This window comes from Sminthopsis crassicaudata, chromosome 1 (genome assembly GCF_048593235.1).
Source record: "Sminthopsis crassicaudata isolate SCR6 chromosome 1, ASM4859323v1, whole genome shotgun sequence".
Lineage (NCBI taxonomy): Eukaryota > Metazoa > Chordata > Mammalia > Dasyuromorphia > Dasyuridae > Sminthopsis > Sminthopsis crassicaudata.
In genome coordinates, this window is record NC_133617.1 from 365,829,438 (window position 1) to 365,850,185 (window position 20,748).

General features: G+C 34.8%; 1 protein-coding gene and 1 long non-coding RNA gene across 10 annotated transcripts in view; one reads left to right on the plus strand and one right to left on the minus strand.

Annotated features, from left to right (window-relative positions):
* Window positions 1-20,748, plus strand: part of SETBP1 (SET binding protein 1) — a 468,541-nt gene that overhangs the window by 272,650 nt on the left and 175,143 nt on the right. The gene's annotated exons all lie outside the window — the stretch shown is intronic.
* The window catches only part of LOC141549608 (uncharacterized), an 89,002-nt gene that overhangs the window by 48,305 nt on the left and 19,949 nt on the right, over window positions 1-20,748 (minus strand). Inside the window, exons 3-4 of the long non-coding RNA XR_012484397.1 lie at window positions 17,822-17,993; window positions 7,809-7,953 (exon numbers count right to left, since the gene is read on the minus strand). This is a non-coding gene — a long non-coding RNA (uncharacterized LOC141549608). The remainder of the gene's footprint in view (window positions 1-7,808; window positions 7,954-17,821; window positions 17,994-20,748) is intronic.

The window sequence follows — 20,748 nt, forward strand, 5'->3', positions numbered from 1 at the left end:
AACTTTTCTCTGATGTAGGCTAAACAATGAAATAATCAATATTATTCCTTGGGACAAAACCTACTCTTTTCTCCATTCCAGATGGACAGTTAAGTTCCACATAATTTCTATTAGGATCTTGACAAATGAGCAAACACAACAGGTGGAGATTCCTATTCAGGCATCAGGGCCACAATGACTCCCTTAGTTTTGAGTTATAAGACTTCGTATAGCAAAAGATTTTTTTAACCAGTGAAAGTTTTGCTATGGGTGGAAAGCCTGTGCTATATGTATAAAAACAAGATGCAAATGAAGAGCTCACAGATTTGAGAAATGAGATTGCTAGGGAAATCCAAGAGTTTTTGTTTGTTTGTTTGTTTTGAATTAACTTTGTCCATAAGGAGAACACTTCATATTGTTTTCCATTTTGAGGGTTCTGGCCACTTGTCTTCCTAAGCATATTGCACAATTATGTCTCTTGAATTTGAGATGCTGAGAATAAATTCTGCCATTTCTGGGCTTTTTCTACTTTGTATTCATATAATTGGGTCCATCATTTCATCTCATAGACCATGTGGAATATTTTCTTAGTTTGATATGTAATGCTAGTTGTGATAAAAGTGGTTTAGAGATGAAGGTAATACTTTTCATAGACACGATTCATTTGCTTCCTTTTAGTGATCTGAAATCTTTCTTTCTCTAACTTAAATTCATTGGTTCTAGTTTTAACCTTTGAAACTACATTTAATAGATTAAATCTCTCTTTTGCAAGATAATCCTTCAGCTGTTTGAAGACAGCCACTGTCTCTTCTTTTTCTAGGTTTTTTTTTTTTTTTTAAATAGTGCCTCAGAACATAATTTCCCTCACTTTCTGGCCCACCATATTAAAGGCATGCTTATGGTTTATCCAACTACAAATCTACCTAACTTACATTGGAATCACAACATCATAGAATAAGATCTGGACAATTCCAGTTGAACCTCTACATTTTATATTAGAAAATTGAGGCCAAAAGAGGGCAAGACATTTGATGAAGGTAACAACAATAGTGAGTAGCAGAGAAAAGATTTGAACTCAGAAGCCCCCAAACAAAATCCAATATTCTTTCTTATCACACACACACACACACACACACACACACACACACACACACACACACGCACACACATACACACAGATGGTTCTATCATAACTATAAGACTCTATGTAAAATGTTTACACAGCCGTCATCCAGACCAAATTGGCTGACTGCCATGCATGTTTTGCATGATTTCTGGCTGGGCAGCAGCTGTGTCTTCTTTACTTTTGATGTGTCTGCCTTAGTTGGGAAGAAGGTTTGAGATGAAGCTCTCTTTAGGAGTCTGGAACGCTATAAAGTTTTACTTTATACTATTATATATACTACTTACTTTCAAACTTTTCCTTGACAGATTCATTTTGGAGAAAGGTGTTTTTAAACTCAGAAGGTAGGCATCTTCACAGTATGTGATGATAAAACTGACAAGCAAAAAGTAACAATGCTGACAAAGTGAGAGTTTAGAAAAACAGGGATTAAAGGGCCTGAGTTCTGGTTCTGCATTCTCTGAGGTAGATGACCAGCACTGAATTATCTAATGTTTATGTGATTCATTTTCCTCCTCCATCAGAATCAAATGGGATAGTGGAATTAGCTCTGAATGTCTTGTCTAGGGGCTAGCAATTCAATCTTGATTCTACTACTTATTACCCTGTTATCTTAGGCAAATCATTTCATTTCTTTGCTAATTCTATTCAGTTTCCCATTAAATGAGTGAATCTCTTAGATGATTTCCAGATCTAAATGAGTAATCTGTAATCTTATTCCTAAACTATCCTCGGTCCACAACATTTTGTCTCTTCACTGGAGCTGTGGTGACTTCCCCCTCCCTGGCGATGTTCAGGCAAAGAGCTGATCAACCACTTGTTACATCTGATGTGGAATAGATTCTTATTTGAATACACATGTTAGACCAGATGGTCTCAAAGGTCCTTTAATACTATGAGATTCTGTGATTCTGCTTGATGCTGGCCCCACTTATTAACTGTATACAGTATGGATTATGAGCTGAGTGTACCAAGTTGGTTCTATGCATGCCTTTTATTTCCATGTTCCATGCTTGTGCATTGGACAATCATACATGCATGATTGGCATGAAATGGACCTACCGGTTTTTCCTGTGGTTTACTTTTCTACAAGGTAGTTACTTGAAGCATCTGGAGCCAACCCCCTTCCCCTTTTTTGTACTACTTCCACCTCACCTGAGAACAGAAGAGTTCAAGATTCTTTCCCCCCTCTCACACAGGCTCTGTTGAATGATCTCTAGGATATCCAGTTTTAGGCTTTCCCACCCCAAGGGTTTGGAAGAGAATAAATTCCTTTAAGGATTAGAGGATTAAGACTCTGAAAGGTGATTCAAATTCTTCCTTAAGTAGAAAGAGGAATATGTAAGGGGAAGCAGTAAAGCCTATGTATCACTCCAGTGTTTTCCCTGCAATTAAAGAAAATGATTGAAAAATATTTGAGCAGATTAAATGCTCAGGCTACATAATGATCAAATAAAATAAGAAGCTACATTCCTTAAATAATCAATTACATTGGTTTGCATGTGGAGATTAAAATCCCTACAGTTAACAGTACTGTTTTTACTGTTATAGAGAGGAGATATCCAAAAGGGCATTAACCTCTGGGATTCACATCTGGAATAGTGGCAATAAGGTTTATAAAGAGCACTTGATAAGAATCAAGGGTTCTAGTCCTGGATTCTTTCCTAATTAGTTGTCCAGGAATAAGTTGTCTAATCTTTCTGTGGCTCCCATTCTTCATCTTCTTAAATATAGAAAAAATGCTTTCTTTTTGTAAAATAGATGAAGAATGGGAAAAGAACAAAATCATATATATATATATATATATATATATATATATATATATATATATATATATATATATATATATATGTATATATATATATATATATGTATATATATATATATATGCATATATATGAGATATTTTATAACATCCCATTATTATAAAAGAAAGCACACTTTCTTTTCATGGAAAATTAGTATCAAGAGAAGTGGGGAAGAGAATTGGAAAAAAAGGTTCAGGAAAATCATGCAAAATCATGCCCATCAATTGGTAATGCATAATTGGGTATTATTAAACATAATAATAATGATAATAATTATAATAGCAATCATGATATCTAACATTGTTTATATCAGATGCTGTGCTAAGTGCCATTTAAGTGCCATTTTTTTTAGTTTGTTATTATAAGCATTCTTTCATTGGAGCCTTGTAACATCCCTGAAAGATAGGTGCTGTTATGATCTCTATTTTAGAGATGAGGAAACTGAGGCAAACAGACATTAAATGACTTTCCCAATATAACACAGCTAGTAAGTGTCTGAGGTTAGAGTTGATCTTCTGTTTTCTATTCACTGAACCATCTACTTGCTCTATGCAAGTCAAATCTGGTGTTTGTTGTTGGAACTGTATCCATAAAAGAAGAGTAAAATGTTGTATTATGAATGAGAGATCTTTGAACCTTGGGAACTTTGAACTGAATGTTTATTTGCATGATGCCATGAGTTCTACCTCTGCTTTCATCCAGTATCTGGGTGATCTTGGATAATTCATTTAGTTTCTCCTCGGGTCTCAGTTCTTCCTTCTATAAAAAGAAGGGAGTCAAACTAGATTATCATGTAGGTCCTCCCAAAATTCAATTTCTAAAATTCTTTGTCCAACCAAAAGAACTGGGCTGATTCATAAAAATCAGTTTCCAGATATGCCCCCTCCTCCACAGCATTAAGAGTAGTTTGATGGGTTGGATATTTTTGCATAATTTTCCTTTGGTGGCTGTAAAAATGAGAGGACCATTGTTTTGTTTGTTTCTCTATCTTCCATGCCCTCTTCTTCTTCTTTTTGTTCCACCAATAGCCTTAAACAAACATTCTTGTGGGTCTCACAAATAGATGTTGGGGTTATTGGATTAGGGCCTTTCAGTTTGGAGAATCTCACAGAGACACACTTGCACAGGGTTTGTCAGTAAGCAAATATTTGCTCTGCTGTTTTTTCCCCTTTTATATCTCTGGGTATATGACAGACCTCATTGGAGGTTGTTGAATGTTGTGAGAGTCAACAGAGCATTGGTTAGAAAGGTAATTAGCTTGGAGCTGTCAGAACTTCACATAACAGTTTGGAGAGTCTGTGTTGGAGGGCCCCTAATGTGAGAGTATGAAATGCACCTCCATAAACTACACATACTCTCCATGGAACTGCCTTCCGGGCAACCCAGTGAGACACAGAGAGGAAAGCAGTAAGAGCTAAGAAAAGACAAGAAAAAGAATGATTTGGGAGGAGCAGTTCATGCATTCATATAGTCCACAAACAGTTGTTGGATGCCTAGCTTCATGTTATGTGCAAGGCACTGGCTAGAAGCTGTGGGAAATAAAAAAGAAGAAAGTCTTAATCCTTAGCCCCAGAGAAATTCAACCTTCATTCTGATGTTGTTACACATCAGAAAAACAAGGCAGGGCTGGCACTAAGGATAGAAGTGGGGAGCTATAGCAATATAAGGTTCGGGTCCCTGGGATGGGGCAAGAAGGGATTATATACATGTTGTATCTATGCATAGATTGGTAACACCAGGAAATTCCACTTTTTGGATACATACATATTTATTTTGTCATGTCAAGTATTTGTGAGATAATGAATGCTCAAAGTCTCCAGCAGATAGAAGTGCTCAGTATGTGCTATTTTTAGATAATGCCAAGACTGTGTAGATATCTTATATCTAGGACAAGTTATATAATGTAGTAGTATAGGGGAAGAACTCTAAAGTGCTAATAGTTTAGAGAAGAGATAGCTCACTTCCATTGGGAGTCAGAGGGATCTCAGAGAGAGTTTTGAGAAAGAGATGGTCTTTGAATGGAACTTTGAAGTGTAGGGAGATATTGAACAGGAAGAGTTAGTCATCAAGCTGAGGATTCCAGACAGAGGGCGCAGTCCAATGAGAGATTCTTATTCTTATTCTTATTCTTATTCTTATTCCTTTTCTTCCTCTTTCTTCCTCTTTCTTCCTCCTCCTCCTCCTCCTCCTCCTCCTCCTCCTCCTCCTCCTCCTCCTCCTCCTCCTCCTCCTCCTCCTCCTCCTCCTCCTCCTCCTCCTCCTCCTCCTCCTCCTCCTCCTCCTCCTCCTCCTCCTCCTTCTTCTTCTTCTTCTTCTTCTTCTTCTTCTTCTTCTTCTCCTTCTCTTTCTCCTTCTCTTTCTCCTCCTCCTTCTCCTCCTCCTCCTCCTCCTCTCTCTAGTTCTCTGTCTCTCTTTCTTTTTTAAAGCAAATGGAAAGGAGTAGAAACTTTCTTATAAAATGAACAAAAATAATTTTGAGTAAGGGCATTGAAAGCCTCTTGATGACTTCATAAGACATGCTTAGATCTCTTTCCTTCAAATACTTTAAAGTTGAAACTCCTACACTTCCAGAGGCCACTACCCTACATTATAAAATGCAGTAGAAATAGGGTCTTGCCTAATAGATTTGTCAGTCCCAAGTCAAGAACCTATATGACTCATTCTAATCCACTAAGAGCATAATTTCCCACACTCTATAGATAAGATGTAGCAGAGATAAATTGTAGCTTCGATGTGATCTCTTCAGCATCATAGAAAAATGAATTAAAGTCCCAATTGTGTAGGAACTAATTATATAAATTATTGATTGTCCACATTTTTCTACCCTAATTTTTCACTTGTGTTTCATCAGTTGATTTTTCATCAGTTCATTAATGCAACTTTTAGAAAAAGACAGGATAGGGAACAAATTGCAAGACTAAGCTTAATTCCTTATGTATTTTGTTTGGAACTTTGATACCTTGCACCTTGAATGGTCTAGGCTAACTTGCAACAATATGTGGTTCTTGGTTATTTCATTCTATCCAACCTGATTCCTGAAGACAATATCTATTGAAAAGGACCAGGATAGAATTGACTCATTTCTAGGATAATATGATCAGTAGATAAAAGATATGAAAATAGCTTTATAATTCATTCATTCAGCAAAAATATATTGTAATTATAGTATGTAAGACATTCTAATAGAAACTGTGGAAGCAGTTCTAAGTTATTCCCTTCCCTCAAGGTGTTTGTCTAAGCCTTATTACAATAAAAACTAAGTGGAAATCTTTGAAATATTACAATCTGTCTTATAGTTTCAACTATCTAGGTTATTTATTTATTTATTAAAGTGATTTTATATTGGTGCTTAATTTCTCTGTTCTACTTCAGTGGTATAGCTTTTAAAGTATTTTTATTTTTAACATATAAACATGGACAAATGCCAATGACTATAAATAATAACCCTTAATTCTTCTGGGCTTGGCCCAATTGGACAATATGAGAAAAAATGTATTACAATACTTCAAATAATAGTCTGTGTTTCTACAGTGCTTTATTATTCACAAAGTACTTTTCCTATATCCATCCAGCTTCAACTCTTTTTTTGATCATTCACTTAGCTTTTCTATCTGGTGAGTATTAAAACAAGGTTTTCTGACTCTCTGTTCATCATTCTTCCTACTAATATTAGACTATGTTTAATCAAAGATGTATTACCAGAACACTCTCCTATGAGTCCATTACCCTCCTTTGACTGAATCTATATCAATGTCCACCAAAGAATCAACACCTATCAGCACTCAGCAAATTAGCTGACCCTTTTCTTCTTAATCCAAAGATCTGATTATTTGAAAAATTGCAGTGGCTGTTAGCAATATCAAAAAAAGTATTTATTGTATTGAACTTGGGATCAGTTTTTGCTTTATTTAATAATTTCTTTTCAAAGTCATTTGTAAGTTTGTGAGTGTTTCATTAAAGACTTTCCCCAGTGATGCTGTAGTACTACTTAGAAAGGAAGTGAGCAGGTCATGTAGCAAGAGCAAAGGCTGTTGATGGATGGCCATTTGCTGATGATGTTCACGCAGCCTACTAGTCTGAAAAAGACTATTACAGAATATTAGATGGAGCCCCCATAGAGGATTGGTGGAAGGACATGAGCAGAATAAAGTGTGATTAAGTTGTGATTTTCACTAGTGGAGGGATATACCCTCATCAATGATATAGATTTACCCATTGAAGAAGAACCTTAAAAAGGAGAGTTTAAGAGAAAAAAAATCCTAAATCTGGGACAGTACACCTAGGAATAAAATACTTATTGGTTGATCTTCAAAAGATCTGAAGGATAGCATGATTTTTCAAGTACCAAAGTAATGGTATATGGTCATAGAAGCCAATCTATTATTTTTTAACCTTTGAAAGTGAGTGTGAATCAATGATGATAACATTTCCAGCAAACTTTTTAAAAATAATATTTCACATTTGGATCAAGATAGGTGTATACTGTCACTCAAGTAACTTCATTTAGAATATGGAAGGGAAAACAGGGATAGAAAGAAAAGGTGACTAAAAAAAAAGAAAGTTATAGGCTGATGGGAAGAATGGAACATTTAGCATTCCCTACAATTGAGAAATGTAGGTGAATCAGAGTATGGCAGTTCATTGTTCTGACCAAAGAGCCAAATTCAGCAGCAGCTATGCTAATGAATGTTAAAAAGACGAATAAACAGAATACTCCCCTTTTTCCATTTTAGCTCAGTTTCATGAAAACCTTTTCACATGAACTTTGTATCCTCAATTATTTATTTAAAACCATTACATTTGACACCGTAAGATCAGTTTGGCTTCCTCACTTAGGCTAATGCATTTTGGATTATATTTGTTCTGTTTCCATTCAGGTGGGATTCTATGTGTCTCACCTTGCCCTTAAACATTTCTTTCATCTCTGTGTGTCTCCACAACTCCTTCTCCCTTCTCTTGATTAGTTTCATTTGTTCTTCTCTGTATAGTAGGAAGCCTATTGTTGTAGCTTTTTCTTCTGGAATGATTCAGACTTTCTTTAGTCTAAGCATAAACAATAAAATTCAGGTAAAAAGAAAGGTCAATTGCATATGAACTTTGAAACTTTTCTGTTTCTAATATTAAGCAATTGTATATGAACTTTTAAAGTTTTCTGGTTTCTAATGTTAAACAATTTCCATTAATGTTCTTATTTGGGAAAGACCAAGATGCCTTTTCACAGTTTCACACTAAATTTTTAATAGTAAGATGAGTCTTTTTATAATTCCTAGGGCATTTCAGCTCTCCCTCTGATCCACCATATTTATAACCCAAACAAACACTTTGATGGGATGGAGAATACCTAGTCTATATCAGTATCATACAGTTCATATAACAGGCCTGTATAAATAATTTTTACTTCCCCACTCTCCATATAATTCTCAAATTCTTTACCTTTTATTATGACCAATATTTTTTTCTTTTTTTATTCTGAATATAACAAACTCCAATTTGAATCAGCACATATGTATGTGTGTAATAGTAGTATTAGAAGGAGAAGAAGAAATTTTGAAGAATTATATAAATCTGTGGATTTCTTATGTACAACTTTGTTTTCTTTTTAAATCGATCATAAATTCAACTTGTAACTGAATGTTGTTCTCCTTGATTGAAGTTCTGTCCACATTTCCTTAATTCTCTTTTGTATATATTTTAAAAGTACTCCAGTGACCTTCTATTCATTTTGTCTTTTTAAAATTTATTTTTATATTTTTTTTTGGCATTGTCTGCAGCCTCATCTTTTTTTCCAATTAGAAAAAAAAGAAACAAAAAACACATTTCCACATTGCATCTTGAATCCATTGTCTTTCTGTTGGTAGGTATATACATATGCCATATGGTGTATATTGAAGGAATTTGGGAAGGAATCTTAGAAATAATCTTATCCAATCCATTTATTTTACAAATGGTAAAACTAAGGCATACAATGATAAAATGGATTAGTGAAGGTCAGGCAGCAAGTTAGTGACAGAGCCAGGATAAGGAAACCTTGTCTCTTAAATCCTAATCTATTATTCTTTGGTGCGTGCACACACACACACACACACACACACACACACACACACACACACACACCAACTTTTAAATATATATATATATATATATATATATATATATATATATATATATATATATTCTGATGACTAGCACTAGTCCCAAATGAATGTCTTATATATATCTCTGATCAGAATAAACGACATTTCTAAAATATCATTGAAAGCATTCTACTGACATTATCTCATTTGCTTTTTATTAGAAATGCTAATAATCTGTACATATAGTAATAGTTAGCATTTATATAGCATTATAGTCTTTGCAAAGGGTTTTACCCAGATATTCTCTCTGTTTCTGTCTCTATCTTAGTCTCTGTCTTCTCTCTCTCTCTCTCTCTCTCTCTCTCTCTCTCTCTCTCTCTCTCTCTCTCTCTCTCTCTCTCTCTCTCTGTCTCATACACACACACACACACACATTTCTACAGCTGAGTGTTCAAGTAATCTAACTTCTTTATTTTACAGATGAGAAAACTGAGATCCTAGGAGAGTAAGTGACAAGAAGAAAGCTGAAGTATTTTTTGGCCATGGCAACCCATATTTCATCCTTTGACAGTTTCCCATCACTTCTCTTTTGACTTCCAAAAATTCTCATAATTCTTTTCATTACTGCTATCCCAAAAGCACACAGATGAACTGCCTACTTCTCCAAGGAGAGAGGATAAAATAAGTTTTTAAAAACTATGATGCCTATCTCATGAACTTAAATTAAGAGATTTGGGAGAGCAACTGAGTTGAAATCCAATTCACTAAGTCTTTTTTGAGCAATAACTATCTTGCATAGCACTATACTAGGATTTTAGGGGAAACAAAAGGAGAGAAAATATCTTAGGAAGTTTATATTCTATTTAGAGAAATAAAACATGCACAAATGAAACAATTAGAGGAAATTCAAGGTAGAATATGGATGGGGTTGATTCTCCACATGGTGAGTGAACACTTAATAAAATGAAAGGTGTTAGAGGCTCTTAAAACCTGTCTTGTGTTAGAGAAGAAACCTATCATGCTAGACATTTTGCATTACTTAAGCATTCCTAGTAAAAAACAGGAAAGCAGACAACTTTTCTTCTTTCTTCTCTTTCCCTCATATTTCATTTCAATCATCCCATTGGCCAAATGTAGACACACATAAACACATTCTTCTTATTCTTTTCCCCAACAAATAAGAGTGTATCAATTCTTACAGTTGTAAACTCTCCTCTTAAAGTAAAAGTAGTTTTTCTACCCTCTTCCTTTACCAATTCCACATCTCTCTCCCAATGGCATCTTGATGTCTTTGATGTGTAGAACACCAGTTTCCTTGATATGCAGCCTTTTCCTTCCTTTATAAGACTGTCTCTCCTTTTGGTGCTTTATTTCTTTTCCCCTGTCTACTTGAACTTTCTGATCCTTCATCTCTACTCAAGTATTCAAAACCAAACCAAACGAACAAAAACCCTAACAACTTTCTCTGGCATACAGGTTCTTCCCAAGGATGTGAGCATTGTAACATGAGTGGAATCCTTAAAGTGAAAAGTTCTAAACTGAAATGCTATCATTTTGCCAACAAGATTTATTGAATGGGGGAGAAGTGAAAGGAACAATAGTGCTTTAGAAGCCCTGGAATCATACCATTTAAATACTTTTAATAAAATACTTACAAGAAGGATAACCTTTTCCCCCAACTCCAGTAAAATTCATAGTCATTAAGTGCCTACTATGTTCCAGATACTATATTAGGTGCTGGGGGATGCAGAGCCAAAAATTAATTAGTCCTTGCCCTCAAGAAGCTTGTGTTTTACTGGTGGCGGAAAAAAAAACCACCCTATATTCATGTAAATAAATTGAGAATATATGTGAAATAAATATGAAGTAATTTCATGGCAAGAGGTGCTGCTCTGAAGCTGGAACACAACATGGCCTAGAACTCATTACTCTATCACTATTCTCCTACAAAAGGATTCTAGAGCATTTTATAATTTACCAGATGCACTGAGATATCAGATAACAGTGATAGAAATAGATCATAGTCTGTCAGTATTGACAGCAAAATCTCATTCACTCACCAGCAGTTAGAATGAAAATGTAGCACCCACTAAACAATGCCCAGTTACCTAGTGAGATAGCTTTAGTATAGGACTTGGAATGCATAATGGAGTTACAAATCAAAGGGATTAATGTTGTAAGGGCCAGATGATGATTGTTCCACATCCCTGCTTCAAAAATATATTAAGCATCTATTATGCACTCAATTTTCTGTTGAGCTCCTGATGAGGGGAATGAGGGGAAAAAAAGAGAGAGGGTTATCCTATTTTTTCAATTCAGTAAGATTGTATGTATGATACAAAGGTGAGTAGAATGGACAGGGATATTATATATGAAGAAATTTAGAAGCATTTCCCAAAAAAACATATAAACAAATGCAAATTAATATATTTTACACCAGACACATATTTGATGATTGTTAAATTTTTCCTGAATTGAATTGATTAAATTGTTTCTATGAAATTCTATTTATGCTTAGTGTCTCTTATAGCTTAGTTATTCTTAGTTTTCGTAGATTTGTTTAACCCTTGTGCTGTTAAATATCTTCCAAAAAAAATCACAGCAATTTCTAACTTGAAGGGCTCTCAAGATTTCTCTCTTTCATTTTACAGATCACGAAAGCAAAGCTTTCGTGAAGCAAGGTGATAAGTGGCCCAAAACCACACAAACTTTTAGAACAGACCTTTTCCTTCTTATTCTAAGATTCTCTCTCTTGTCTCTTTGTCTTTTTATCTTTGTCTTTCTCTATATATTTTTCTCTTTCCATACACACACACACACACAAGCACACACACAAACACACACACAAACACACACACAAACACAACATATACTCTACAGTTCAAGAGGCCATGTCCCTAATAAAATTTACACACCAAAGAACATTATAAGTTTTGAATAAAAGTCATCAGATAGTTGAAAGAAGAAAAGAGTTGCACAATGTAAACAAGAAAGTTAATCATGTTGAATCCTGCATGGTCCCAGTGTCTCAGAACAACTCTTCTGAAAAGGTGTAACAACAAATGAATGTATTTTTTAGTTAACTGCCCTTTGCTTACATCTGTGGTATTGTCTGTATACTTATATGCCAACCCATGTCTCCCTTCTCCTTCAACAAGATGTAAAGTTCTGCATTTCAGTTAAAAACAATCACTTGTATAAGTACAGATTGGGATGTCTGACAATAATAATTTTTATGACAGGGATCTAGACCTTTTAGTTGCCTGCAAAGCTCAGTATGAGCCAATAGTCTGACTCATCTGCCAAAATGTTAATGCACCACAGCTGCGTAGATGGAAGAATAGGGAGGTCTGTTAGTCCCACTGTACTCTGTGTTGGTCAGTACAGATCTAAACATATTGTGTTCAGGTCTGAGATCTATATTTTAAAGGGGACCTTAACAAATGGAATATGTCCAAGAGAAAGAGAGACAGACCCCAGATGGTGAAAGATTTGGAAACAATATTTAAGGAATTTTTGAAGGGCCTGGGAATGTCTAGTCCCATAAAAGGAAGACTTACGTGTTTAGAAGGATTATATGTGACTGAAGGTATAGCTCCTGTGGATCATATTAGAAATAGTGGAACAAAGTTTAATTTTGGCTCCATATAAGGAAGAACTTTTTGGACAATCAGCATTGATTCGTCATTGAAATTGTCTATACTTTGAGGCAATGAACACTATATAATCAGACTTTTGAGATACAGAGATTGAATGACAAATAATATGTGGAAGGATTCAATCAGCGGGGTTGGATTGGATGACCTCTAAGAGCCCTCTTGACTGAGATCCTAACATGGTCTTGTATTATCCCAAATTTCATGGAAGAGTAGATAATATTATAAAGATTCTACCAAGTAGCATCAGCATGAATCTAATTAAATTAATCAAGTCATTCAGAGAGACTCTGAATCAATCTTTGGGAAAACCATTTTACCCCACTGAGAATTTCTTGACAATGTGTCAGACTTTGGCTTTTCTAAGAGGGTTTTACTGCTTCTTCATAACTCTTCTGTGTACTACCTATACAGGTACCTCATCATTACTGAGAGTATCCTGTTCTTCTCTTCACATGGCAACTCCTTCCCATCTTACCACACCCTAGGAATGACCTTTCTGAGCATAAAATTAAGTGACTTGAATAATATTAGCCCTCAAGCCAGGATTTCTGAGTCCTATTTAATAAGAAAACAACGTGGCTTGGAGACAGTGACTTTCCTGCCAGATTAGAGGCTCCTGATTTCCCATCTCCTCCCCTTGCACTAAATCCTGACTCCAAAGATGTATGTTTCTGAATATACAAATTTATTTAAAATTTGGGCATGATCTTGGAGAACCAGTTGTCTTTGATCTTGATTTATTTTTCAGATCTAGAATTTCAACCACAGGGAGGATCTCTCTTTCATTAGTTGTGGGGAAGCAATCAGAAGCCTCTCTTTGGACACTGCCAGTAGAAATGGTACTCTCCATACTCAAGATTCACAGTATCTTTTTACAATTGTTTTATTTCTCTCCCTCACTTTAGATCAATGTATTTGTTATCCTTATTTATGTAGTGGATGTATTAGAAAGGAAGATAAATGCCTGACCAAAGTAATAGCTATACAAAAATCTTCCTCCATATCTCTTCCTGAGATACAGTTTTCTTTTATGTTCTCTCCACCCCTCCTCCCCAAGGGAAAGATGGAAAAATATTATAATGTAAAGAACTTTAAAATAAGAGTAAAGATATTTGAGTATACTCTTTTTGTCCTCCTTCACTATCTACTTGTGTGACAACAAATAAGGCACTTACCTTCTCAGGTTGTTCCTTTTAGAATGTGAATTTCTTGAAGCAGAGACTGTTTTATTTTTTAGCTGAGTGCTTTGCATAAAATAAATGCTTAATAAATGCTCTGCTCATTCATTCATTCAATACTTGTTTTTCTAAACATTTTTGACTTACTTACACATAGTCCTTTTCTAAATAAAATGGGATAATGGATATAATACATTCTATTTTGCAAAGTTAAAGATTCTAGGGGCAGATAGATTTCATTATAGATAGAGCACCAGTCCTGAAGTCAGGAGGACCTGAGTTTAAATGCAGCTTCAGACACTTAACACTTACTAGGTGTGTGATTCTGGGCAAGTCACTTAAGCCCAATTGCTTCTCCCCCCAAAAAAGAATGAAAAATTAAAGATTCTAGCTGGAATTAAAGTTCCTATATTAGCAAAAGTATAACCCATGTAACTCTCCTTTATTCCCCGCTCCCTGGGGCCAACAAAAGGTATTTCCAAATATTTCTTTTTGTATCTGTTATTAAGTGTGTGTACCTTTTTATGTAATATGAAAATAGAAAAATCTCATCTTACAACAGCATAAAAAACTTTTTCTATTTTGGCTAATAGTTTAGGCCAGGGCTTCTAAAACTCTTCCTACTTACAATACTTTTCACATGATAAATTTTTATACAACCTTGGTTCTATATGTATATAAAATAGATATGCAAATAAAACATTTACTAATAATCATTGTGTGACACCATTCCCCATTGAGTTACATGAGCCCATGTGGATTGCAACCCATAGTTTAAGAAGCTTTGCTTTGGATCAGCGAATACAGAAATTACAAGTAATCTTAGAGGTTATCTAAGTCACTTGGCAGATAAAGTAAATAGATATAACAGATACAATAAAAGCATCTCTGGACTTAGAATCCAAATGTTCTAGTTTGATTGCTTACTCTGTTTGACCCTGGTCAAATGGCTTAACCTCTTTGTTTTAATTCTTCCATCTATAAAATGGGGACAGTAATTCTTACACTAGCTTCCTCTAAAGTTTTTGTAAGGAAAATATTTTATGATTCACTATATCCATGTAAGCTTTATTATTGTTACTATGATGACTAAGTATTAATATTTTATTATGCCATTTTCCTATGTTTCCTTCTTTGCTTTCTGTTTTTCTTTCTCATTTCCTTCCTTCCATTTCTTCACCTCTTGAGAACTTTCTGTCAAAAACCACAGTCTGTGCTTTTCATTGAAGAGACACACTGGTGTTGTACAAAGCATAAAGAAAACAACAGATAAAATTTGTAAGACTGTATCAAGTAAGTATAAAATAAAGGAAATACTGCCTGTCTTTCATTTGTGTCTTTGCATCCCTACCACCTGACACAATAGCTTATACATAATAGGTTCATAATCAAAACTTATTGACTTGACATAATTAGAGGGCATAAAAATATAGACATTTCCAGTAACATACCTTTACTGGAGCAGTCCATTTTTTTCCATAGGACATTTTAGTTAGAACCATCTGGTTGTGTGAGTGTTATTAATTGACTATCAGGATTACTCTGAAAAATGGAGAGTTATCTGCATGTTGTATTCCCTCTGTGTACTTCAAATTGCTATATTAGAATTTTCTTGTGTACTGCCTTTGAACAGGAGGTAGGCATAAAGAAACAAATGTTCAAAGTATTGGACAAGAAAGAAAATGGAACTGAGAATAAAAAGAGCATTGATTGGAATCGTAGGAATTGTGTTCAAATTCCACCTCCAGAGCTGTTGATTATCTATGATCTTGGGCAAGTCAGTTAACCTCTCTTTACCTCAGTTTGCTCATATATTAAAAACAAAACAAAACAAAACCAAAAAAAAAGTAGTGGTGGTCAACTAGATGGCCTTTGAAATCTCTTTCAGTTCTAAGTCTCTTATTCTTAGATCCTATAATTCTCTCTCAGAAGGGCCATCTACGTTCATAAGATTGTCACCTGAATATTTTGCCCTATGACTACTCATTTGCAAGTCTTTATTGTGTCCTAATTGGGCTCAGTCACAACTGATCTTGACTGCTATATCCAGATATGCCATATTGGCTGAAAATTGGCCTTGGAAAATCTGAATTTTTGGATTACACTCTGAGTAATGGGGAGAGGGTGTTCTTGGAAGAAGAAGAAAGGAAAGAAGAACCAGAGAAGAGAATAGAGAAATATAGTCAAGAAGAAATGATGCTATTTCTTGGATTATTAGTGGATTATTGGATTATTATTATGCTTGGATTATATGAAGAATTTGGCATGAGTCTAGTTTGGCCTCTTAGACATCTCAGTGTCTAGTGGGAGTCTAGGAGTTAGTAGTGAGAACAAGACCCCATTCCCTTCTCACTATCTCACTGTATTATTGACTGCCAATCCCATGCCAATTCCAGTTGGAAGCCAGTCATTTGGATAAGTTTGCATATAGCAAGAACTCCCTTCCTTGCCTCCAGAGTCCCCCAGGCTCTTTTTGGCTGGCTTTTATCCTGCTGGCAAGCTCTACACTTAACTTAGGATGGTCAGTAGGGAGGCTTTCTTGGTCAAGGTCCAAATCTGCAGAGTTGTCTAATGAAAGATATCTTTCTGAGCTCATAAAGAGATAGATCAGCTGTTCTTGTTATCTCTCCCAAGTGACTTACATGCCTTCACCCTTGGTGTGGGCCCAAAGCAGCCTGAAGCTGAGAGCAGGGGAAATCCTTCTCATTTTATTTCCTTTTGACTTTGAATGGTATCTTGTCAAAGTTTTGAAGAACGATGATTATTGGATGAATTTAGTGAGCTAGAAATTAATAATAATGCTTAGTATTTAAATAATTATTTTTCACAAAGACCTTTCTATACATTTTCTTCTCTGATCCTCACATCACAGCAAGCTAAGTACTTCAGGCATTATTAACTCCACCTTATAAATGAGTAAACTGAGATACAGGGTATTTCAGTATGAATATTTAAATATCCAAGTTCACAAACCAAGAAAATCAGAAATCCTGAGTCCTTATTTTAGACCACAGCAGATTTTTTATTTGTATATTCTGTTTGTATTAGACTAGAAGAAGTATTGGGGATGCTCCAGGCCAACACTTTCATTTTAAAGATGAAGACACCAAGTCTTAGACAACTCAACCAGTTTACTCAGGGTCATGGAGTTGTTAAATTGCAGAGTTAGTGTTCCAGTACTTACCTTCTCTGTCTTTAGACTCTTAGATCCCACGCCCTTTTTATTACACTAAGAGACTATTTCCACATCATTCTCTTTCTCTTTCTTCTTGCGCTCCTTCATCCCCCTATCATTCACAAAGCTCTTCAAATGTTACCATTATAGTAAATAGAGACTTCTCAGTTGTACTTATTTGATCTATCCCAAATATATTCCTTTTACTTTTCTGACATTTTTCAAGTTGTTACTATGAGCAAAACACCATGCTAGGCGCTAGGAATGTGAAGGAACAAACAAACAGTATTTTTTCATCACTTGTTTTCTACTGGGAAGTACTGGGGGTAAACAGATAAATAAGTGCAAGGTAATATGAGAAGTTTCTAACTAGTGTTCCTAATTAGTAAGAATACCTATGGAGTAACTAGTATAGCACAGTTCAACCCTCAGTTCTTTGATCTTTTTTTTTTTTTTTTTTTTTTTTTTTCATGAATTTGTTCATCCTATCCACTGGGCTTAGACTATATTCTTTGACACCTTTATTCTCCCTAAGCCTGTTGAAATCATTCTCTTCACTCAAGATCCCCACCTGTTCTATGAAGCATTTCTGAGCACTGCCTCCCCCAAACAGCTGAACAGGATCTTCTAAGAGTTCTTATAATTCTCTGAGGCTCTCCCAATGCTTATGTGTTTTCTTTTGTTTTATAGCATTTATGAATCTATTTAATTTTAGTTACTATACTCTGAGCACTTTGAGGTCATGGCCCATATCTGATCTATCTATGCTTTCTTTAGTCCCTTGTGCAATGTCTCACACATATTAGATACTTAATAAATGCTTACCGAATTGAATTAAATGTGTTAGCCTTGTTTCCTCAACAAGATGGTCAGCTGCTCCAGGGCAGGGGCCATGACTCCATTTTCTTATTTCTCTCCATAGGGACTATGCAAGGACTCTTAATGTACTCAAGATAGCCCTCTTGACTTGATACTACTGTCTTCTAAACAAAGAGGCCTGGGGGCAGGAAATGAGAATATGAGTTTGGGTTAATATATCCAGTAGTTCAAAGATAGGCTAGAGAAAAAGGTACTGCACTGGGATAAATTTTAGGGATCTGTGAACATAAAGAGAAAAAAGTCACATCTATATATTTTATTCACTTCCCTCAATTATAAAAGTAAGCAAATTTGTTATATTTTCGTATTACATTATAATAGTAAATATCTAAAAATAACACATATCCATCACTACTTAGGGATTCCTGTAGTTTTATGTGATCACAGTATACCAACTACATTTCAGTTTAATTGGTTTCTCTGGTAATCCTTTTTATTTTTAATGGATTTAAAACTTGTTTTTTTGTTTTGTTTGTTTTGTTTTTTGTTTTTGGGGGGCTTTTTTGGTGGAAAGGGTTCCATAGGTTTCACCATGCATCCAGGGGGATCCATAACACACAAAAAAAGGGTGAAGAGCTCCTGGGCTAGAGATAGAGTTGATCCTATTAAGTCATTAAAATCTAGTCTCTTGAAGAATTGGGGATGTTTGGTTCTTTATATTTCTATATCTTGTACATAGGATGATATCTGGTTCACAGTAAGCACTTAAATATTTGTTGAATGGTTGAATCAAGAATGAGTAATGCCTTTACATACAACCTGTATGATTTTTCTTGTATTTTTATTGGCTAATAATGATAAATGATCCAGCCCAAATGAGATTATTGTTCCTGACTATTTTTTTAATCAGGGAGCCGTTATGTAAACCAATACTTGCAGAAAAGTAAATGGAAAGTTTTGCTTAATAAGGTCAATTGTGTTGACAATGTACAGATTGTTTTGAGATTCAGTATCTTTTGAATTGAATTGATACCACCCATCTCTTTGCTAAAGAGAAAGCTGAACCATTCTTGATACTAAGGTGTTCTTGTTCTGTCTGAATATTTATGATGCCATCATAAACCTGTTGGTTAGCAGTTCATATCAGAACCACATTCTTCCCTGCTCTCTTAGAGAAAGATGGCAAAACTTCCATTTGCAGTAAACAAAAAAATGCAATTTTTATTTAGAGACTTGTAGGAGAGACTTTAGGAATAGGTTATAGGAATAGCTTAGAACCACATGGACTATTCTACCTTTATCATCTTTCATGGTCCTTTAAAATGAATTGAAAATTTTGCATGGTTTTTGTCATTGTTGTTCTTGGTATCTAAATTTTGCTGAGAAGAAGTCAATTACCTCCAAAACTAAAAGGGACCATCAGTCATATTGTAAGCATTCATCAGTAAAGTAGGAAATCAGCCTATAGGCCTCTGGAAGTACAGTCACAGAGCTCGGGGATCTAGTGAGCTTCATTTTAAAACCATGACACCCGTACAGCTATCCTTTACTGAGATAAATACCTTTGGAAATTTTAGGAGCTCATTGATGGGGATGGGTGTTGGGATTTATAGTTGTGAAGCTATAAGCCCCAGATTTCCTCAAGAATCATTTTACATACATACATATGCATGCATATACACTTAAATACATATATATATATATATATGTACATATATATATATATATAAATAGATAGATATTTATGTCTAATCATAGCCATATTTAGGACAGGGAAGGAGGAAGGAAGATTGACATGCTAACTTTATTATATGTTCAAAAGGAAGATCAAGTTGTACATAATAGATTTGCACTTCCATATGCTGTTATATTTTAAAAATTATTCTATATTAAAGAAATGCTTGTTTTATTTCATAAATTAAAATAAAATAAAATAAAAGATGCAGTGTCCTTTTAAGCCAGTTCATAGATATTTATTTTTCTGAGGTTGAGTAGGTAAACAGATGAAAGGATCTCTGTATCATGAAGAGATGAGAAAGCTAAATTCTCTGAATTTCAGCTATCTTCAAGAAGCATTTAATGTGTCCATTGAATACAGAATGTACCAGAGGGAAAAAAAAGTTTAATAGGTTCACTCCAGCTCTCATGGACTTTAGTGGAGAGACAAGACCTATCACAGAATTTTATTGTTGGAAGAAACATGAGAACTGCTATAGCTAAGCATCCTACAGAAGAAACTAAGACTCAGAATTAAAGTGACTCAGATATCAAGCTAGTTGGTATCAGAGCTAGCTCTTAACCATAGGCCTTAATTCCAAGTACACTATTTTTTCCACAACACCTTGTTGTTTCCTATACAAAGATAAAATATATAATAATTTATGAAAGAGAGGTGACAAGATGTCTAGGGTATTACATGAATCTAAGAAGTAAGTTTAGGGAAAGATAATCACAAATAAAATGTTATTTTGAATTTTTCTTTAAAGGATTCTTAAATATAAATGAGTAAAAACATTCTTGATAATGTTTTGAGCAAAGAAATGGAGGTGATAGAAGATTGTATTTTCCAAGAAAGATTAGTCCAGTAAGACTAAAACTGAGAGTACATGGAAAAGGATAATAGGAAATAAGTCTAAAACACATGAGTTAGTAGTTGGTTCACTGTAGTACATTGGAAAGAATGCTAGATTGGAATGACGGAATTATAAATCTAGAACTGTAAGGAATCTCAAGAGCTACCCAGTCCAGTTCCCTAATTTAGATAGTTGAAGAAACTGAGACCCAGGGAGGTTAAATGATTTACCCACCTTCATACAGGTAGTATGAGAGATAGAATTTGAACCAGCATCTCTCTAGTTATTACTTTCCAAATAGTTGAAACTATGTCCCAAGACAAAGATCAAAACTTGATTCTTACATTTGCTGGCTGTTCA